Genomic DNA, 23,626 nt, shown 5'->3' with positions numbered 1-23,626 from the left:
GGAAATCTAGCGACAGTGGACATTCTGTAGGACAGTAGAGGTCCTACAATATAAAAGTCCTTGGACAGTGGAGGTACTGACGCACTGGAGGTCCTGTGAGAACGGAGGTTCTTATAACAGCTGTGACACTGGAAGTACAGAAAATGTAAATGTCCTCTGATAGGAGAGCTCCAACAAACTGAAGTTGCTGAGAGACAGGAGGTCCTCCAACAGCAGCGGTCCTAAGACAGTAGAGATCCTGTAACAGTGGAGAGGCTGAGACCCTGGAGGTCCTTTGACAGTGGACTACTTTGTAACAATAGACGTGCTATGACAAGGGGGTTGTACAATAGTAGAGGTCCTTGTTATAGTTGAGGTACTCCAACAGTGGAAGTTTAGGGACAGTGACTTCCAGTGCCCATAAAGGTCTTGCAATTTGGAGGGTCTGAGACAGAGGAGTTGCCTGACCACAGACGCCCTACCACAATATTGGTCCTTTGACTGTGGAGGTCTTGGGATAGTTCAGGTGCTGGGACAGTGGAAGTTCTGCTACAGGGGTTATCAAAGTGCATGCAAAGAAGAAGCAATGGTGTCAGCCAAACATGACCATGGCAAATATAATGAAGTTTTTCATCCACCCCAACATCATCTTGCTTCTCCAATTGAGTCTGAGACAATTCTAATAACTTATCGTGAAACTGGTTGAAATTTTAAAGCTTTACAAATACATCTGAAAGTCTTTCCACCGAGAGGAGGAAGGAGCCAAGGAAATATTTAGGCAAATATTAGCAGGCTTTATCTATGGCTATGGGCACTGTATAAGTTCACAGTGACCTTAAACCAGATTATATTTTGTTAGAGAAGAACAGAAAAGTCAAAAGCATCGACTTTGGCCTTCAACTCAAGACAAACCTGGGCAAATGCTGAACTGGCAGCATTTTGCTTACCCTATTGATGCACCTGATCTCTTCCTAGGACAACTTTATGTTGGTGCAAAAAAAAAAAAAAAAAAAAAAAAAACAACGTATGGATCTTAGGAGTAGGCTTATATTTCACTGTTGTATTTGACTCTGTTGTCATACAACAGTTCAGAAGACAGGTTGTAGCAGGTGTGTACCCTGTTCACTGTGGGGTGTCAGAAGAGGCAGCTTAGCCTCTTAATAAAAGTCAATCCGAACTATGGGCTGACAGTCACAGAGGTGATGATGTACCCCTGGTCAATGAAAACTGGAAGAGGTTCACAAATCCTTATGAAGAAGTGATCCCTCTCATGCCAGATACTCCAAAAGAGGAAGAAACGTAATATATTGAGGTTTGAGGTAAAATTTTATAGATTCATTGCATCAAAAAAGGTATAACCAGAATATGGCATCCTATTGCTTAATGTAACAGCAAGTTATACACAGGAATTGCTTCACAACACAGGCTCAGCAGCTTTGTCCAGTTACGGTCCCATTCTCTACCCTTGCTGATTTCCCTCTAGGACTAAATAGGAACAGAAGTGAACACAACATAGACACATTGTTCTCCTCATCTTCCAATGGCCTAGTGTCTCCCTATGATCATAAGGCTAGTCAAAAAGGAAGCAAAGAGCCATTGGGCATGCCCTTCTTCTTTTCAGGACACTCCCGAAAACACCCACAGTGAACAAAGCATACATACACACCAGAAGTGTCCTGTGTCTTCACTCAACCATTAGCCACACTTAGAAGAGCTGTAGCAACGAGAAAACAGAAGACAACCTACTTTCCTGCTGTCTCTCAGCAGAGAGCAGGACATTCCCCAGCTGGGGATTTCCCAGAGGCATTAAAGGATGAACCAATTACAATGGGGAAATTCACTGATGAAGTTGTGTGGCTGCTTTCCTTCAAGAATAAAACCTTACAAGGGGGTGGAGGAAGAGTTTTCTCCCAGAAATGAGGCCAAGGGAGATTGTCCAGAGAACACGCAGATGGCAAAACCCACGTGCCTTTGTACTTTGTCCTTCCCAATTTGCTCTGTGCTCATTCTTCCTCTGGCTCTGTTTTCCTGTTCCCCATAATTCTTACCTTCTTATATCCTCTAAGTATTTTATGATTCTTCCCCCAACCCAAGCCTTCTCCCTCTTCTGGATTTCTTCTCTTCCCAGCAAGGACTCAATATGACTGCTGTGTAGCCCACTCTAGAGCGTGGTGCAGCTGAATGCATCCATTCACCTGAAGTTTATCACACTCTAAAAACACCAGCTTCCACAAAGTGAGGTGGAGAGTGGTATGAGCTCATGAAATCTTCCATAGGTTAGTGGTCCTAGCACACACGGCATTTATCACAAGAGCTATAGAACAAATTCTTATGCTTTCAAAAGTAGCATCACATTTCATTCAGCCTCAAATATAATAACCAGCAATGACTTTGAAAAATTGAAATTACAGTTGCTGCAACAGTGCAGATCCTGTGAAGAGGTAGGTCCTGCAACAGTGGAGACACTGAAATGGCGCCGGTTCTGTGACAGTGAAGGTCCTTTGAAAGTGGAGGCACTGAGATCGTGGAGGTCAATCTACCTACAGGGGAGCTGCTGCACAATTGAAGGTTCTGCTACAGTGGAGGTCCTGCAAAATTGGAATTGCTGATACAGGGGTATTCCTGTCACTGTAGAGATCCTGTGGCAGTGAAGTTGCAGCATCATGGGAGATCTTGCTTCAGTTGATGTCCTGAAACACTGTAGTTGCTATGGGTGGTGCTACGACAGTGGAATTCCTGGGATAGTGGAGGGGATAGGACAGTGGGTGTCCTGAGACAGTTGTAGTGCTCCTACAGTGGAAGTCCTGTGACAGTGGAGGTCCCGCAATAGTAGTGTTGCTTGGACAGTCCAGTTCTTGGACAAAGGAGGTCCTGTGACACTTGAGATGCTGAGACTCTTGAGCTCCTGAACAGTAGAAGTGCTGTGATAGTTGAAGTGTTGAGACACTTGTGGTCCTGTAACAGTGGAGTTGACACACAGACAGTGGACTTCCTGAGGTAGTGGTGGTGCTTAAACAGTGGATGTCCTGTGACAGAGGAGGTCCTGCAATAGAGGAAGAACAATATATGCTGGCTGATGACCCAGAGCTTCCAGAAAATAGACCACCAACCAATATATATCAGAGGATGGCATTATTTGAAACCAAAGGGGTGGAAGGCCCTTGGTCCTGTGGAGATGTGATGCTCGAACGTAGGAGGAGGCTGGGGTGGTGGGTTTCGAAAAGTTGGGTGAGTTGAGGAGCAGCATCATAGTGGCACAATGGAGGGAGGAGGGAGGAGATGTAGGAGTGGGCATTTGTGGATTGGCACCTAGAACGTGGGACATCATTTGAGATGTTAAAAACAGTGGAAATGATAAGGTTTACATTGTCTGACCCAAACCTAAGGGATACTACATGAGGAACACAAAAACCTACAGGTGCTCACCAACAATCAGATAAAATTTGGCCTTTGGCGGTATACTCCAAAGAAACTATTCCAAGATCACTGTTTTTTGTTTTTTCAAACAAAGTTTAAAACTCCTAAGTGTACTCTCAAATCTGCCCTAATTTGCATAAATCGGTCAAAACTGTTGGCTTTGTAAACACTTCTATCTTGTCCCAATAGTCACATGCTGGTCATCCCAACAACATGATACTTGTCAAGGTGGGAGTCAATCAACATGGGATCCTTGTTCCAACTCGGCATGCAGACCCTCAGCTCACCTTCTCTCTCACACACACACACACACACACACACACACACACACACACACACACACACACACAGGAGAGAGAGAGTGACAGACAGACAGACAGACAGACACACAGACAAAGATTCACAAACACATGCACACACACACAGAGACACACACACCCATGAGAGAGTGATAGATCGAAAGTGAGGTAGAGAGAGAGAGAGAGAGAGAGAGAGAGAGAGAGAGAGAGAGAAAGAGAGTTCTTATCATCTACTTTCTAATGCATATTTTGTGCTCTTTGAGTTGAGCACAGAGACTTGCACATGTAAACCAGTCTTGTACACCGAGGAATATTTTCTGATCAGTATTTTCTCTTCTTCATGCAGTTCTTAAATTATCTTTAAGAGAGTGTAGGGCATTGACCTACCATGAAATCTTGGACGTAAAGGTACATTTTAATACAAAGCTTACATATCACTTACAGATGACTCTAGTAGGAAGTACATTAAATTCAGAATCATTCAATCAGAGACCCTTAATGTATATACCCCATTCTCACTGCCTTCACCTAACCTCATGTTTGGACCACTGTTCCTAGCTGGAGATTCCTGTTTATCTCCCAGAATAAAAGGGAGGCTCCATGCTTAAGTGGAACAGGAGATTCAAGGTGGGACTGTTGGGTGACATTACAGTGAACACCAGGGACTGCGCCACAGAGGCGGGTAGTGGCCCTTTCTTTCCTCCTGGGGAATCATTTTCTACATTGTCCTGAGAAGGGAAGGATCCTCTCATTCTAGCAGATATTCTGGATGACACAAGGAATGTGAATAGATTATGAGATCACTTTTCCACATTTCTTTCTGAGGCAGAGACCCTTGAGACCCTTGGCTCAGGAATAACAGTTCCAGATAGCAAGGTGAGGTCAGTGTGGGCCCTGTGTTCACCTATGAATAGTTATTTATGTTAATCACCAAATCTTTGAAACTTACAGCATGTGAGAGAAAAGTGTCCCAGGAGTCTCAGCTAAAACTAATCAGTGAGTTTTTAAGAACAAGAACAAGTAGGAAATTTAAATTCATGTGATTGCTACAAATAAAGCAAGACACTGTCACTAGATCACCTTTGTGTAAGGGCCCTGACGACATACACAACTTAAGATGTGAAGTGCTCAGCTAGCAAGCTTCGTGGCATGAACCCAAGACACAGTTTCTCTGTGTCTCATCACCTCTGAAGCATGGTCCACAAACAATGGCAACAAACCTTCTCTTCCTCAGAGTTCAAGTTACCTTTACTGTTAGTGATAGTTTCACAGTTAACTAACCTCTACTGGACAGACAGCTTTGACTAACCTTCTCTGAGCTTCTCCCAACCATGTACAGATGGTACATCCCTCTGCACATGAGGCCTGTTCCTCTCAGGCCTGCTGGTCTCCTTCCCAGAATAGAAACTGGATACCTTTCAAGCCTACATTCTTAAGTCATCTATCAACTTTGGGTACATGATAAGCACAACATGACATTGGGTGCCAAATAACACTTTCCTACCTGACAATGAATATGGTCCAGGGGTACCAAACATGGAAACTGGTCAGGTAAGGTCAGTTAACCCCCATGCTATCTCCATGTGGAGATGAAGATTGACACACCTTCCCAAGCAGACTTTCTCAGTTTTCTCAGCCCACACAGCAGTCCTTTGCTGAGCTTCCTTACTCCCAGTGACTGATGAGAGTACATGAGAAGATGCCTGAGTTCTGGAAAGCCCTGGGCCCCATGACCCACAGTAGCAGCAGCTTCTGATCACAGGTGATTTCAGGAACTGAAAATGCCTAATGTTCCTGTGTTGATTTGAATATGCTCAGCCCAGGGAGTGGGACTATTTGCAGATGAGCCCTCATTGGATAGGTGTAGCCTTGATTGAGGAAGTGTGTCACTGTAGATGTGACCCTTATGTTCCTTGTCCTAGCTGCATGAAAATCAGTTTTCTAGTAGCAGCGTTCAGATGATGATGTAGAACACTCAGCTCCTCCTGTACCATATCTGCCTAGATGCTGCCATGCTCCCACCTTGATGATAATGAACCAAACTGCTGAACTTGTAAACCAAACCCAAAGCAGTGTTCTTCTTATAAGATTTGCATTGGTCATGGTGTCTGTTAATAGCAGGTAAACCCTAAGTAAGTCACTTTCTACCACAGATTACGAGGTTAATTGAGTGATGTCTTCACCTGAGGAGACATGGCCTCTTATTAAGGTTCTAATCTCCTAAGTAATTGCAGGCTCTCTTCTGGCCTAGGCATTGGCTAAAATATTAATCTTCCCAGTGTCCTTTTCTCTGTAAACTATACATTTTGCATTTCTATTTGCCCCATTTGCTCTTTTTCATTGAAGTCCTATAACCTCAGTATAACAGAGGCCATACTGGGCTCTCTTCAAATTTTCATCGAAGAAATTTGTTTATTACTTTTTAATTTAGCCTCAGGTAGGTTTTTACGATGTGGGCTGAAGGAAGCCACATTTTTGTAAAAGCATCATACAAATTATCCCAGGCCAGTTACAAATATTATTGCCTTCTGAATCTCCTTGTCCTGTGCTTCCACATTCTGGATAGGTCTTGGCACTCCTGACTCCCAAGCTCCTGCCAGTATACCCCATTAAACTAGAAGTGGCACTGGGCCACTTCTAGTTCAAAGTTCTGAATTCTTGCATATTTTCCAAAACAAGTAACAAGCACAAACTGGCATGGTCAGGTATCACGGAGCAAGAGTCCGCTCTATCACATCCCCTTCTGCATTAGTTACATTTGTATTTCTGTGACAGAAATGCCATGAGCACAGCAAACTATAAAACATGTAGGCGATTAGTGATCCTATTTCACAGACCACCTGTTACACCTAAACGGTGGAAGGAGCAGGAAGCAGAGGACTCACATCTGGAATCACAAGTACAAAGCAGAGAGTGCACAGGGAGTGGTGCAGAGCACTAAAACCTCAAAGCCCAGCCCCACTGGCATTCTTTCTCCAGCAAGGGCACACCTCCTGAGTCTTCCCAAACAGAGTCAGCAACTGGGAAAGGAGTACTCAAATGCCCGAGACAGTGGAGGATAGCTCATGCAAAATGTCATGATGATTCAGGAATTCGAATCAGTAACAGAGAGAACCTTCACTCTGGGTCAATGTGTGTTGCTGCAAAGCCAGCAAGCTGCTCTCCCTCCTCTTGAACATAAGATGTGGATTAAGTAAAAATGTAAACAAGCATCTCCATGGAAATTCAACAGCCCTGTTAATCTGGTCATACTTATAGGATAAGTCCAGAGGTGCTGGATACTGAAATCACAGAAGAAGCCAACACAAACTCAAACCGTTTAGTCTATAGGAATAAAAATACCACAGAAGCCAAAATGGGTAACGATATGGAGCAAACGCTCACTCACTCAGCAGATAAAATTACACCTAGCCCTTACTCACAGACCTACTTCATAAACAGTGTACATTCTGCTGGTGCCTACTCAACACAATCCTAAATGCTGCAATCAAACCAAATGGTTTCTTACATTGTTGAGTATGACTTTAAAACACTAAAGTACTCTGAAGGAGGTTAATGGAATCTTCTCAGGGCCTGTGGAGGTTGGCTGAGGGAGTGCAGATTAACAAAGCAACACAACCCAATTTCCCCACCAGCAAGCAGAAACCGGCCTGATGTCAGTTGCCAATTCCTGAGGGTTTAAGAGAAGCCTACAGACTGGAAGGACTGAGGTAGGTGAGATTAAAGTACAGTTACACTAATTGCTCACTTGACGAATCAGAAGGGTAGAAACTGGAAAGTGCTCTGTGTGTGTGTGTGTGTGTGTGTGTGTGCGTGTGCGTGCGTGTGTGTGTGTGTGTGTGTATGTTCCATGCATGTGTTTCTGTGTGAGTGTGGTTGGGTTGTTGCTGTTGTGTGCTTAATTTGAGACAGAGTGTTACCACAAACTGAAGCTGTCCTAAAACTCACCCTGTACACAAGGGTGGTTTGGACAGTATAGAGACCTTCTCTCTCATGAAAGGGGGATTAATGATGTGTAGCACAAGCTATGTGTGAATGTAAATTTCAAAATCTGAAGATTTTATAAATCTCCTTTGGCTTGCTTTAACAATGCTGGTGATTATAGCAATACATGGTACACTGAGGACAGAACAGAATATATAGTGTGAGCTTTTGAGATGGTTCAGAGGTGAAAGGAATAGCTGATGATCTGAGTTTAGTTCCAGAGGCACTGTTAATAATCAAACACAAATGTAGCCAACTTTTATCCTGTGTAAAAATCAGTCAGGGCATCCAGTCATCTAAAGTCTGGAAGCTGGGGAAGGGAACATGGAGAATTAATATCCTAGTAAGATCACCATTGGAAGGGGAAGCCCTGGGTCCTGCTAAGACTGAACCCCCAGTGAACTAGATTGTTGGGAGGAGGGCGACAAGGGGGGCAGGATGGGGAGGAGGGAAGGGGATGTTTGCACGGAAACTGGGAAAGGGAATACTGGAAATGTATATAAAAATTACTCAAGTCAATATACATATATATATATATACATATATATACATACATATATATATATATATATACATATATATATATATATATATATATATATATATATATATATATATATACACTGAGGTCAACCCTAGATAGGGCATAGAGCAATCCATACATGATGGGATTCAACGGGGTGTTTTATGAAAGAGCTCTTTCCCAGGAGCACACATGTGTGTCAAGGCCTCCCTTCCAGCTAGGCCTTTGGAATCTCCAGTGCTAAACACTGTCTCTTCCTTTGAAGAAGTGAAACATAATAAAAATTCACACTTCACAGTACAGTGAATAGCAGTAATCGCGAAAGGTGTAAATAGAACTGATGAGTACCAGAGTATGTGGATTGATGTTATATGAAATGTGTTTGGATGCCGTGCAGTATCCTCTTCCATGTACCTACATACTGAGCAACGACCCTGTACAATTTCTCTCTAGACAGAACCATCTGGAATTCACTCACTGAGGGACTTATGCCCTGGAGTGGCAGCTACAGGTAGGACTTGTGCAACCATGTCACGAAGCGAAGAGACAGAGATGCATGGATTAAATGGAGAGAAGCAGATTGGAATGGTGGAGAGGCTAACCTGCCAACAACTCCAAACCCCCAGCAGGATGACAATGGAGAACAGCGAGCAGTTTCCCAGCCAGCCTCACTCTCCATAGCCAGACTTCTTCCAGTCCTTCCATTTTCCCAAGGAAAGAAAAGTTCAAAAAGCAGGGACAGGGAAAGAAAAACTGCTCTACTCCCAGGAGCCAAGGGCAAACCCCCTGGCACCTCCCTGTCTGAGCCCATAAGCAGCCACAGCCCAGTCCTGGGATCATCTCTAGAGGCTCAGGGACCCAGGCAGATGAGCCCTTGAATCACAAAGGGTTCCACTACAGCATTCTATGGGTGTCAGTCCTGAGTCCCTGAGCTTGAGGTGCTCTGCACAGCTATTCAGAGAAGCCTTCTCCTGATCTCTGTACAAAGATCTCTGTGTTGGATGTCAGAGGAGAGTGTCCACCCAGCATGGGTTGGGGCTCTGGCCCTCTAATCTGTTGGTCCATGTTAACTTCTCCACAGAGAAAGCTTATGAGCTTTGCTGATGCATCCATTAGGCGTTTGGGGGATTCAAACTCAAGTCTCTGCCTAGTCCTGCAGCTTTGTCTCAGGTGTTTGATGATAACCTAGAGCCTTTCTGAGGACTTATGAGAACAGTGTCCTCTTGATGGGTCAGTTTAGAAACAGCTTTGTCTTTAAAAAAAGAAAACTATACCATCAGTTTGAGGCTAATCCTTCAGAATTCAAAGATAACGTGACACCCTGAGTGTAAACATGAGGACTTTTTAGCAGGATGCAGAGTAAGCATTCAAAACAGAGAACTATGGACAGCTAAACATCTTACAGGGTTTTATTTCTAACAGCCTAAAGTCTTTCCATAGCCCATAGAAGCCACGGTCTCAGAGTCCTTCCCAACCATGTCATGACAGGTCCTATTGTGACCTCATGAGGAGTGATTGTGAGGTGGCCCAGCAAACACATATTAAGCTGTTGCCAGGCCTGGAATTCTTTGAGTGCTTTGAGAGGAGGTGTGGAGTGGAGCCCTCTGCGACTTGGTTGTATCTAGTGAGCTGTGTGTGGTTGTATCGAATTTTACTGTACTGTGTATATGTGTATGTATCAGTGTGTGTAAGAGAGTGTGTGTTGACAGATTGGCCTGTGTGTGAGTGCGTGTACACTTTTGCCTGTGTGTTTGTCAGTATATGTAGGAGTGTGTGAGTTTACAGGTTTTTATGTGTGTATGTGTTTGTATGTGTGTATGTCTTCTTGTGCGTATGTGTATCCCTGTGTGTATGTGTGTATGTGTCTGACGTGTGTTTTTTCAGCTTTGCTTGTGTGTAAGTATGCGTGCTTTGTGTGAATCTGGGTGTTTGTAAGAGTTTGTGTGAGTATAAGTTCACTTCTGTGTATTTCTGTGTGTGTTCCTGTGTGTGTGCCTGTGCCTGTGTGAGTGCCTGTGTGTGTGTGTGTGCGTGTGTGTGTGTGTGTGTGTCTGTGTGTGTCTGTGTGTGCACGTGCCCATCCCCTTTTGCCCCTTGTATCTATATTACCTGCACCTCAGTGCAAGAGAGTGTAGAGGCCAGAAGTCACCCCGGCTGCTGTTCCTGAGGTAGGTTCTCAACCTTATTTTCAAGACAGGCTCTCTCACTGGCCTGCAGCTGCCCAAGTATCTGGGTTGGCTGACCAGTCGCTCCCAGGCATTTGGTATGCCAACCCCATAATATCAGTTTAAAGGCCTATGTAGATGGCTGGCTGCCTATTTCTTGATTGATTGATTTTTGGATGACTTCAAGAGAAAGAATTAGGTCACATATTGCCACGCCACTGGCTATTTCCTTATTGGGGTTTTGTTTTTTGTTTTATTTATTTATTTATTTTTTATGGATTGCTGGTTTCATTTTTTAGTGGTTTTTATGTTCTCACATGCTATATTACTGCTTTGATTATTTACGGTTCTGCAGTCGGATGATTAACTCTATCTCCATTTTCAATGTCCTGCGGTTTCATCCTTTTACATTATTCCTGTTTCTCTATTTATTGAGTACAAGCAATCATTGGCTTAGACTTGATACAAATTTGCCCTTTGTGACACTTTGACTCTTCGGCCTTTGTTTAAGGTTTACTGTTCACTGATAATTAACTGCCTTATTCCTTGTGGTTGGTTAATTTTAATTTTCAGTATTTTTCTCTGGAGAGTTGTGGATTTTTGTGGATCACTAGGTCCTGAAATTCAATGGAGTTTTCCCTTAAGTGTTGGCTTTTTATATTTGTTTGTTTTGTCTTATACTAATTCTTTCTCCTCTCGTTTCTTTCATCTGTTTTTTTTTTTTCTTCAATGAACATCTATTCATAGTATTGACCATCTTTGGCCGCCCAATCCTATTGTAGTATGACGATTTTTATTTTCATCATTGCATTTAGTATGTGTGTGCTCTTGGCTTTCTCTTTTGGGGTTGGTTATTTGGGTGGCTTTTACTTATGACTCTTCATATTTTCCCCTTAATTTTTTCATAATTTTGCTCTATTTTTCTAGTCTAGTTTTTACTTTGTCTTTGTTTGTTTTTTTTTCTTTTTCTTTTGTTTGTTTCTTTTAGGTACCACAAGTGTAATTTTAGCTCCTATATTGCTCCATCTTTTTCATTATTTGATTCCATTTTTGTTATTTTTAGGTAGCATTAGTACTGATAAAATGCCTACAGAGACTGAGGAGGAGTTACCAACCCCTACACCCGAGCCCAGTATCTCTGAGGAGGGCAACTTCCATTCCCAATACCAAGTATTGGGGACAATTGGGCAAGGGGGCAACGCCAAAGTCCTCCTGGCCCACCACCGGCTCACAGGAACCCCGGTGGCTGTCAAAGTTCTGCGAAAGGACAAGCAGTGGTTCCAGCCAGCCATGATGGAAGCAAACATAATGAGAAAGATCAACCACCCCAACATAGTGTCTCTCATACAAGTTATTGAAAAGGAAACGAGAATATACCTCATAATGGAGCTGGTGGAAGGCCAAGAACTCTACCAGTACATCAGAGAGTCAGGGCACATAGAGGAGGATGAGGCCCGGCAAATATTTGAACAGATATTGTCAGCAGTGAGCTACTGCCATGGAAAGGGGATTGTTCACCGAGACCTCAAACTGGACAATATAATGATTGATAAAAACAAAAAGGTCAAAGTCATCGACTTTGGGCTTAGCACCCAATTTCAACCTGGAAAAATGCTAAACCACCACTGCGGCACGTACTCTTTTGGTTCCCCTGAACTCCTCCTTGGCCATCGGTATGACGGGGCGAAGAATGATATGTGGATTATAGGAGTGGTCTTGTACTGTATGGTAGTGGGAAAGCTCCCATTTGATTCAGTGATCATCCAAGAACTGCAAAGACAAGTAGTGGCAGGGGTATATCCTGCTCCCTGTGGGGTTTCAAAAGAACTGGAGGACCTCCTTAGTAAATTACTGAGGGTAAATCCCAACTTTAGACCAACAGCAAGAAAGGCGATGAAACACCCTTGGTTCAAAGAACACTGGAACGGATTGATAGGTCCCTATGAAGAAATGCTTCCCCTCACACCAGACCCGGCCATTTTGGATGCCATGAAAAGCATTGGATTCCAAGCCTCTGTAGTAAAACACTCTTTAAAACAAAGAAAATATAATGAGGAAATGGCAACTTATTTCTTTCTACAAAAGCAGGCTCTCCAGGGGGATGGCTGCACAGCCCAGGCACAGCAAATGAGTCCCGTTGCAGCACCATTCCCTAGCCTTGATCCTGCTGCTGCTTTTAGATTAGAACCAAAGAGGAGTGGAAGCCTGCCAGTCCTTGGCACCTTGCGGGTGTCATCCTCCCATGGTCACGTATCTCACTATGGCCAGAATGCTCATCCAAAAGGAGGCAAAAGATCCACTGTGGCTGGTCGTCTCAGGCCTCTACCGATGACACCTACACAGGACCACTATCACAAATGTGCCGTGAGTGTCCCATGCATTCAAACAACAAGCATCTTCACTGAGAAGAGTAGCAATAAGGAAATCAAAGAAGACAACCCACTCTCCCACAGAGCCCCATTAGAGGATAAGCCCATCCCCAGCAGGGTCCGGCACAGAGGTTTTAAGGGGTGGACCAGGAATATAGCAAATGCCCTGATAAAGCTGTGTTGCTGCATGCCAAGGAGAAAGAAACCTCGCCTGGGGCAGAACAGAATCTCCCCCCAGAAATGAGCCAGAGGGAGAGTCCAGAGAACAAGCAGCAGGCATAGCCCAGGTACCTTTGTGCTTTGTCCTTTTCAGTTTGCTCTATGCTGGTCCTTCCTCTGTCTCTGGTTTCCATTTTCCCCACAATTCTTACCTTGTATCTGCTCTAAGTTCTTTATAAGGTTTCCCCAACACCAAGCCTTCTCCCTCTTCTTGATTTCTCCTCTTCCCAGCAGGGACCCAATAGGATTGATGAGTTCCACACTCTACAGAGTTTTCTAGTTGGCCCATCCCTTCAGATGGACTCCAGCTCCCCCTTAGGCCAATAGCTCCCACAGGGTGAGGACAAGAGGTTCATGGGCTCATGGACTCCTCCAGGGGCTACTGATCTTTTCACATGTGGTCATCAATCACAAGTGCTGCAGAACAGAGTCTTATGTTTTCAAATGTAACATCCCATTCCATTAAGCCTCAAAACTAATTAACAAGGTTTGTCATTGAATAAGTATCAACAACCTAGTTTGTGGGTTATAGTTGATGGTCAGAATCCTGCATGCATGCATATTGTTTTACATACTGTTTTTTTTTTGTTCCTAAGACCTAGTGATCTATTGAATTTTATAGGTAATAGGTCTAAATGGTTTCTTTCAAAGACCTCAACTGAGAAGTAGAAAAAAGATGTTATAATATAGTAAGGCAAATCAAAGCCCCAAATGGTAAGCTAAGAATTCTACCTCACTGTCTTTTTTGCTTGGAATAAATTGTCTTGTCTATTTCACAATGTCATCTGGAAATTCTTTCATGTCCTCAGTATAAACAGTAGGTGATTTCAGACACATGGCAATGGAAAAGACACCAGCAGAAACTACAGCAGCAACAGGAGTAGCAACAATAGCAGAAGCAGCATTAGGCACAGCAGCAGCAGGAGGAGGAGAAGGAGGAGTGTAGGAGGAGGAGGAGGAGGAGGAGGAGGAAGATGAAGAGAGGAGAAAGAAGAGGAGGAGGAGGAAGAGAAGGAAGAGGAGGAGAAAGAGGAGGATGAAGAGCAGGGGGAAGATTTTGATTCCCTGTCCCCGTGAGAATTGCTGATGACTACTTCTGGGCACAGATATCATGCTGAGAACTGTTTATCAAAATGATTTAACAGAATATTAATTTTCATAGAAGACATGTCAATGTTCCTGAGGGCATGCAGCCCTGGAAAAGAGAGCCAGATGGCAGAGGCAAGCAGTGTGGAATGTTCTTACTGAGGAAGACCTTCTCAAAGCTGATGATGTAATAGGTATGAAGGAGCATTTCATGGGAGTCACGGTCCCATGCCCCTGTGTCAGGGCACACAGAGCTCCTAGCCTTGCATCCTGCGTGAGAGGGGACCTGGAATATTCCCTGATCCCAACAGGGTCCTGGATTGCATGGTTCCCTCTCAGTCATGGTCCTCCCTGTGCCTCATGGGGTACGCAGCTTCTACGGGCTGAATTTATATCAGTGATTAACTGGAGCTGGACCACAACCACACCACAGGCAAGCCCTGGGCACTGAGGACATTAAGAGCAGCAGACAACATCTCCTCCACTGCTTCTGACTCTGCTCCACAAGCCAAGGCAGCTCCCACACAGCAGGCATCCAACCTAACTCCCAGCAGGGAGAGTGTGAGATGTCTGTGGATGAGCCCACAGGGACTACAGGATTCTGTGGGAAGACATCTGGTAGCTTCTGGAGCAGCTGCAGCAGTCAGGACACATGAACTACAGTGGAGGTGAGCTATAGGACCAGGTAGCAAAGAGCCTGATCTGGCCAATGATGATCTGAATCCCTGAGGGAAGGTTGGAATGGTCACTCAGGGCTATTAGAGTGAAGGCCAGCCAAGGGCATACAATGTGTCACTAACATTCTCAAAGTCTTGTTCAGGAAATAAACCACTGGCCTTGACCAGTAAAGTTGAGTCCAGACTCATGGGCTACAGGATAGCAGATTGAACTGAGTCTGAATTCCCATGAGTATGACCTCTGGCTGCTCCCTAGGCTCAGTATAGATGAGCATGAGAAGGCACCATTGCTGTGTTTGCAGGAGTAGCAGAGAGCTCGGAATACATGACCTACTCCTAACCCAGACTGGAGCCACTCTGGGGAGGAGATGGCATCATTTGAGAGATGGGCTTATGCGGGACACTGTGCTCTGGTCTGTGGCACATACAGCTCCTGTCTTTCTTGCTGACAGTTCAGATCCTCAGCTGGCCTCATCACGGACAGTCCCATGAGGAGGGGGTGTTTGGTTCCTGCTTCCCAGTTAGGGCAGGAACAAGCCCAGATGCAGTGAGTAAGGACAGTGCTTCTGTCTTGACCCAGCTTCCTTGTCCTCCCCCCTCCCCCAACTCATATCAGGAGCCACCCAGAGACCTTCATAGGAGTGTGGGTCATGTTAATCGGAATGCACAGCTGGAGATTAAATTCTGGGTAAGGTCTCCATACAGCCCTGGTGGCTCCCACACCCTGCCTACCTAAGGTTTCCCAATTGGGTCCTCAGGGTCGTGGAGAATCTTCTACAGGCTGCCATGAAGATACAGCCAGTTTCTTGGTAACATTGTGTTTAGCAGAGGTTCTCTGCTTCAGGCACAGGGCCTTCCAGTGAGAGGGTTTGCTGAGTAGCACACCAGGACCAGAAAAGTGTAGAGCCCTCCAGTGGTAGACATGAAGTACTGCAGGAGTTTATTTCCTGATTTCTTCACATCTACCTTGTTCTAAAGGCTTTTTGTCAGACACATAGGGACCTAAGAAACTTGAGTTTGCACCCCCATAGGGAACCCAGGACACTAAACCAGCAGCCCTGTTAAACGTCGGCAGAGGACAGTCTGGGCTCTGTGTTTATAGAACGGCTCTAGACTGGTATGAAGACTGATTGACCAGCCAGTCAAGGAGAGTTAGGGACAGTTAGAGACTTGGAGGAGAGCATGAGCGGCAGACACAGCAGAGTCCAGGCCAACAGTGGAACCAGTTCATTTAATAGAGAAGCATATGCCCTCCCAAAAGGCTGTCAGCTTAAGGCACTGCACTGAAGACCTGACCCAATAACATGCCCAATTTACACATCACCCACCTGTGGCTTGTGGAGGGTCCTCAGGCTACCCTCCATCATGGCTGAAAGGCAGAAGTTTGCACATCATTGCAATGTGGAGGCTACTCTCTGCTGATGGGACCCACACACTCTGTGAAAAAGTTTGCTTAAGTGAAAGTTGGCCGTCCTTGAACTCTCTGGTCTTCCAGGGTAGTGTGTGTTGACCACATGCAGAGCCATTCCTGAAAAACGTAAGAGCCAAAATTCAACAATAGGGAGAGAATCCTGTGCCAGATGGAATCCCTCAGGCCAGTGCGGATTCAGAGACATCCTATGCCATGGCATGGAGGCTCCCAAGAACTTCTAGGATCAATGTGAGCCACACCGGAGGCCACAGTCTATCCTGGGAGAACATTAAAGTATCTGGAATTATCAGGGACCCTAGGGTAGGTTCGTCAGGATATGGAGCTGATGCATGGTGGGATGCTTGGAGGATACAGCCTAAGGCAACGTAGAGGAAAGTGTGTTATGAGAGCTAAGACAGAGCAACCACACAGTCTGAGAACAAGTTTGCTTAAGTGAAATTTGGCCGTCCTTGAACTCTCTGTTCTTCCAGGGTAGGATGGCCTATCGGGCCCAGGACAGAGCGACTATGCCAGAATTACAATGGTCTGTAATAGAGATGGAGAAAGTGTCAGGATGGGACATGGGCAGTGGATGGAGCTCTATGACTGCAAAGCCTGCCTAGGCTCCCAGGACCCAGAGCTGGCTGCTGCAGGAAGTCCTAGATCACAACTCTGCCGTTCCTCTTCCCAGGTCTTGCTTTTAACTACTGGACCCAACACAAAGCCTCCCTTGCAGGCTTACCAGAGCATGAAAACGAAATGGCCACCTCCTGTAACAAGAAACACTTCTAGAAGAGGAAGGAGACATCAATACATTCACAAAACTTTCAACTCGAAATCTGTCTTGCCAATAAGTGTGCAGGGATAAAGGTAAAGCAGATATTGAGGGACCAACCAGTCAATGACTGACACAAAGTGAGATCTGTCTCATGTGACAGACACAACCTCTGACACTATTTATGATATTCTTTCTGATTTACTTGCAGACAGAAAAGTAGCACACATGTCTCCAGAGGCTTCACTCAGCAGCTGAAAGCCACAGCCAATCCTCAGATAGAGCTCGGGAAGTCTTGTGGAAGAGTGGGGGGAGAGTGACAAGGAAACTGGTTGGGTTAAAACACTACAAGAAGTCCCCGACAGTCAGATACCTTGGACCATGGAGTATGCTAGAGCCTGTACAACCAACCCCAGAGCCGGGTTAGCTATCTGCAGTTGGTCTCCATGTGGGTCATCTGACAAGTAGATCCAGGGCTGTCTCAGTCTGTGTTGCCTGCCATTGGATCTGTTCCCCATACCCGGACTGCCTGATTGTAAATCTGTGGGGCAGAATGTGCTCGGGCCACCTGGGACTAGATGTCCCAGGGTGGTGTGGTACCCAGGGACTCTCCCCTTGTCCAAAGAGAAGGGAGAGCATTATGGTAGAAAGGATTTGTAAGGTGGGACTGGGAAGGGAAGAGGGAGAGTGACTGGGATCAGGATGTAACCTGAATAAAGAAGACATTATTGGAAGTAAAAATTTAGCCTGGAAAATGGAAAGATTGGTAAGTGACTAAGAGCACTGAATGCTCTTCCAGAGGTCCTGAGTTCAAATCCCAGCAAACACATGGAGTCTCAGAAATGTCTCTAATGACATCTGATGCCCTCTCTGGTCTTTCTAAATACAGCTACCCTGTACGTATGTTTAACAAATGAATGAATGAATGAATAAATAAATAAATTTTACCTAGTCTTAGTTATCAGGCAATGAATAAAATGTCGAGATTATGTTCAAACCCATGTCATGGATTGCCTATATCTTTTAGATCTGCAGGAAACATCTCAACGAAGAACAAGAGAGGCTGGAGAAGAATGGGGAAGGGTTTGATCCCTGAAGTTCCTCAGTGTCCACTAGCACAGCACTTGTCCTTGGGAGATGACATCTTTCACTCTTCCTGACTGTTGCACCAATCAGAATTACAAGCTCTGTGGATGAACCTGTAAAAGAGGACAGTTGCTCTTGGGCCAATATGGAGGTTCCTGACCTCTCAGCAAGCTCACTGCTGACTTTTGAGGTCTCTGGAGGGTGAGCAAAATGAAGACACACAGAGTAGCCTCAGGTTGAGTCAGCCAGGCCCAGGGGGCTCAGTGGTGTCTCTCAGATTCCCAGGCCCTCCCTGAGATTGAACACTCTACACAGTGTAAGTGGATTAGGGGATAACCAGGAAATGCAGTTGCTGAGGTGGCTGGCTCTGTAGGAGGGAAATAAATCACAGTGGGAAGCTTCAGGACAGTCAGGTGACCTGAGCCCTCCACAGAGTCTAAGTCCAGACTCACAGACATTCATCTGTCCACAAGTCTCCTAAACACAGGCCTTGACTGACCTGCAGTCCAGAGTATGTTATTATACAGTGTCGCTTAGAGAGAGGACATACTTTCCAATTAGGCCTTTTCTGTGTCACACTGAGACTGGGTTTATGGTACAGCTGATGCAGATGGGGACTGGCCACAAGTGGCAGTCTATCGCAGATCATGAAATAAATAAATAAATAAATAAATAAATAAATAAATAAATAAATAAATAAATACATACCCACTTATCTCACTGCCTGCAATCCTCATTGTCACCACAAGGGAGCGCCGCTTTGACCTTCTCAGAAAGAAAAGCTGACTTCCCTCAGGGAAATGGATGGATGGATGGATGGATGGATGGATGGATGGGTGGGTGGGTGGGTGGATGGATGGATGGATGGATGGATGGATGGATAGACAGTGAAGTGATTTGACTTAATCAGTTTCTTCCAGTCCTACTTTTCTGGTCGAAAACACACTGAACATGTCTGCTGCAATTGCTTGTTCTTCATTTCTGCTTTCTTTGGCTGTTCATTCAAGGCAGCTCCCTTAGAATCTGCTCATCTCAATAAAGGTCCATCTGTGGAATGTATAGCTTCTCAGTTAGGAGCTAAGGGATTCTTGGAAGGAGTTCCCAAAATCCCCTCTGGGGCAGTTGCCAGTGTTCTCTACTTCAGACAGCAGCTGCATGAAGCAAACACACACCTGTCTGAACATTCCAGCTTGGGTGCACGTCACAGTGCACCTGCCCCAGGGTCCCTGCCAGTTGCACATGCCACAGGGCCACAACTACAAGATCCCTTCCCCAGGACTCATGCCCCCTTGCATCTCCCCCAGGATTCCTGCTCTGTTGTAACTGAACCAGGGTCCCTGCCCGGTTGTTCCTGGCTCACGTTTCCTACTCAGTTTTACCTGCCCCAACGACCCTGTCCCACTGCACCAGCCTCAGGGATCCTGTCCCATTGTGCCCACCATGCTGCACCTTCCTGAGAGTACCTACTAACTGTTCCTAGGTGGCATTTTTCAAAATCTAATTCAAAGATCTTGCCAGTCAGAACCCATTGTCTTTATTAACACCAAGTAGATATTTGCAGGGCTTCCTCACCTACACTTAATCAATCCCTTCTCTCAGTTGTCCATGTGGAAGCAAAGAAACTAGCAGCAGAACATGGATTATTCATCCAGGATATCAGCAGCCCTAGAATTCTCATGAGATGGGCTGCTGTGACTGTGATACAGGGGTGGCAGGGAGGCTTTGACACTGAACAAGCCCAGAGTGCTGCCTCTGCTCACATTGTGCCAGCACCTTAGCCTACCTCTAGATGTCCTAAACTCTGAGAGGAGGAAGGAGATCTTCCTACATAGAAGATGTTCTCTGAATCTGTGCTGGCCAAGGTCAAGCCAGAGTGTTTGAACATGCCAGTTCCAGCCCCTGAGGGTTCTCTGCCTGCCTGGTGTTTCTTTGTGCTTTATGTCTGGCAAGGTGAATATGTGGCCCATACTAGGAATATTTTTGAAGACAACTGCCCTGGGTTCCCATGCTAAAATTCAATTAGGGACTGACAGGGACCTAAATAACAACAAGACAGTGCCAAGACCATGAGTTCCAAAATCAAGAGCAAATGGGGCCTTGATGGTATCCTGTGCTGATCTGACAGGAGTCAGCACACACAATTCTCCTGCACATCCAATGCCCCTTGGAAAAATCCTCTGTCAAGGGTAAGTGATGCCTCATGAGAATGAACTGTCAGCTTAGGACAAGACACTTGGGACTACTATCCTGAACTCACCAGTCTCAGATGAATGGGCTTTGAAAAGTTTTCAGGACACAGAATAGGGGTGTGTAAGCAAGTGCAGGTAATCCTTGGGTAACACATAGTTCCTGAGGAGGTTCTGAGAGCTGTTGGATCCACTCCTGGAAAAGGCAGCATTGTGTTCAGGGGGGTAAGAAAGCATGAGTCTGCTGATGTTTTCACAGTATTGCATGGGAACAGTAACAATGCCCTTAGGAGCAGGATGTCCTAACACTCTCAGATCAAGCAGACAGCCTAGAGCCTATTAAGCCCATATCCCAAGAGAATGCCGCTCATGTGTGAAGCTTCTATAGCCAGGAAGCTGGAGCAGGGAACATTGACATTGTCTCAGTTAGGGGTTTACTGCTGAGAACAGACACACCATGACCAATGCAGCTCTTATGAGGACAACATTAATGGACACAGGATTGCAGGTTCAGAGACTCAGTCCAGTATCATCAAGCTGGGAGCATGGCAGCATCCAGGCAGTCATGGTGCCAGAGTAAGTGAGAGGTCTACATATTCATCTGAAGGCTTCTTGGGGAAGATTGACTTGCATGTGGATAGGAAAAGGGTTTTAAAGCCCATGCCCACAGTGACACACCTACTTTAACAAGACCACGCCTCCTAATATTGCCACTCCCTGAGCTAAGCATATACAAACCATCATAGACATCTTGCAGGAGGGTGGTACTGTTCTATCAGAGAGAAGCCTCTGCTCCCGTTAATATACTGAGGTCAACCCTGGGTAGGGCACAGAGCCCTCCACACATCCTGGGACTCAGGGAGGCATCCTATGAAAGAGCTTTTTCCTAGAAGGACACATGGGTGCAGGCCTCCCTTCCAGCCAGGCTGTAGGGAGTCTCCAATGCTAAACTCTGTCTTTTTGCAGAAGTGAAACAATGAAAATCCACCCTTAACAGTACAGTGAATAGCAAAAATGGTGAAAGGTATAAAAAGAACCAATTAGTACCAGAGCATGAGGATTGGTTTTATATGAAATGTGGGTGGGTGCAGTGCAGTATCCTCCTCCATGTACCCACATGTTCAGTAACTACCCTGTTCGATGCAGCTTTACACAGAACCATCTGGAATCCATTCACTGAGGGACTCCATCCCTGGACTGGAAGCCACAGGTGGGACTTTTGTATCCAGGTCTCCCAGCCCTGGGACAGGGATGCATGGATAAAGTGGAGAGAAGCAGACTGGAATGGTGCAGAGGTTATCCTGCCAACAACCCCAAGCCCCCAGCTGCATGACAATGTAGAACAGCGAGCAGTTTCCCAGCCAGCCTCACTCCCCATAGACAGACTTCTTCCAGTCCCTCCTTATGCCAAGGAAAGAAAAGCAAAAAAAGTAGGGGCAGGGAAAGAAAAATTGCTCTACTCCCAGGAGCCAAGGACAAGCCCCCTCCAATCCTCTGATCTGACCCCATAACCAGCCACAGCCAAGTCCTGGGCTCATCTCTAGAGGCACATGGACCCAGGCAGATGAGCCCTTGAATCACAATCGGCTCCTCAAAAGCATCCTATGGGTGTCAGTCCTAAGTCCATGAATCGGAGGTGCTCTGCACAGCTATTCAGAGAAGCCTTCTCTTGATCTCTGTGAAGATCTCTCTGTTGGATGTCAGAGGAGGGTGTCCATCCAGCATCAATCCAGGGACTGTGGCCCTCTAATGTGTTAGCCCATGTGAACCTCCCCACAGAGCCCCACCTGTCCTTGTGCAACTCCTCCTTGATCGCCTTTTATAGGAAGATATTTAGGGTCCCTTGCAGGAGGCAGGGAAAATGGCACACAGCTGAGGGTGGTAGACAAAACTGGGAACACATCAAATATTGAGTTGGTGTGAGGCTCCCTAAGCCATGCTTGGGCAGGTCTGTGCCAGCGATCCCATAAGACCCTTTGATTCTCCCCATGTACACAGCAGGAACCAATTGCCAGGCCTACCCTCTGCCCAGAGCAAAGGGAGATTGGAACTTGGATTCCAACCCTGGCCATTCCTATAATACCTGACCTTGTAACCCTTGCTCCTTTTGGGGCTCAACAGTCCCCCTCAAATGTAGACAACAATGTCTAGATGGTGTTCACAGCTTTTCTTGCCTGAAACTGTGCTTTGTTTGATACTACAAACCAGGAAGTAGGGACTTAAACTTGAGATCACTGACTCAGGCTAGGGAGGACTCCAGGGCACCTGAGCTCAGCTGCAAAGGCAGAAGCTGAACAACAGTGAGCAGAGGTGGCACATTTTGCTGTTTCTTTCCTTTTCTGCTCTCAGGCCTTTCAGTGAACTCTACAGATGAGGATCTTTCCTCCCAGGCTTAGTGTCTGCAGCCATGAGAGTCCTCTACAGGGGACTCCAAACCCCAGAAGAGTCTTCAGAAGGAAAGCGCTACACACTGCACTGCCCCCAGCAATCTGAGAAACAGAGACCCTTTCTGGGCTTGGGCCAGTCAGTGCTCAATAGTTAGCTTCTGGCTGCACTGGCTGCTCACAAATAACACAGCAGACTGGGTCCTGTGACCTGGCTGTCACAGACTGTGATTGAGAATTCATTTCAACTGTGTCAGCATAGCCACTCTGTTCCTTCTGGCCCCAGGTTGCACAGGGCTCCTTGTCCTCATACATGCCTCTTCCATCACTGGACCTTAATATTTAAAGTGAGCCCTACACTCAGGATGGACTTGGTTTTCTATACATCATGCCAACCTCTGTGTGATAGGAAGTGTCTGCCTGTGTATGCATACCCCCTTATGTGCCTAGGTGTCCATGCATACCACTACTCCATGTCCTGTCAGAGGCCATCCTCTGGACAGGTCCTCACGCCTGCATGTCAGACCACCTGTCTTCAAGCCCCAACCCCTCCCCACTCCACAGATGCTGAGCTTGTGGGCTTTGCTGATGCATCCAACATTGATGGGGGTTTTGGGGATTGAAACTCAATTCCTTACCCTTGGGAGGCAAGTGCTCTGCCTATCCCTGCAGCTTTGTCTCAGGTGTTTGATGATAACCTAGAGCCTTTCTGAGGATTTATGAAATCAGTGTCATCTTGATGGGTCAGTTTAGAAACACAGCTTTGTTTTTTTTTTTATTTTTTTTAACAGTGTACCATCATTTTGAGGCTAATCATTCAGAATTCAATGAAAAAGTGACACCCTGAGTGTAGACATGGCGACTTTGAAGCAGGAGGCATAGAAAACATTCAAAACAGAGAACCGAGGAGAGGTAAACATCTTACAGGCTTTGATTTCTAAAAGCCTTAAATCTCTCCATAGCCCACAGAAGCCAGAGCCTTGAAGCCCTTCCCAACCATGTCATGACAGGTCCTATTGTGACCTCATGAGGAGCGACTGTGAGGCGTCCCAGCCAACAGATGTTA

The 23,626-nt window shown here is 45.7% G+C and overlaps 1 pseudogene; it reads left to right on the top strand.

Annotated features, from left to right (window-relative positions):
• Positions 1-11,438: 11,438 nt before the first annotated feature.
• Positions 11,439-12,980, top strand: LOC148007109 (sperm motility kinase Y pseudogene; annotated as a pseudogene).
• The last annotated feature ends 10,646 nt before the right edge of the window (positions 12,981-23,626 follow it).

This window comes from Rattus norvegicus, chromosome 1 (genome assembly GCF_021556685.1).
Source record: "Rattus norvegicus strain SHRSP/BbbUtx chromosome 1, alternate assembly SHRSP_T2T, whole genome shotgun sequence".
In the NCBI taxonomy this organism is placed as follows: Eukaryota; Metazoa; Chordata; class Mammalia; order Rodentia; family Muridae; genus Rattus; species Rattus norvegicus.
This window is presented reverse-complemented; position numbering and strand designations above follow the sequence as displayed.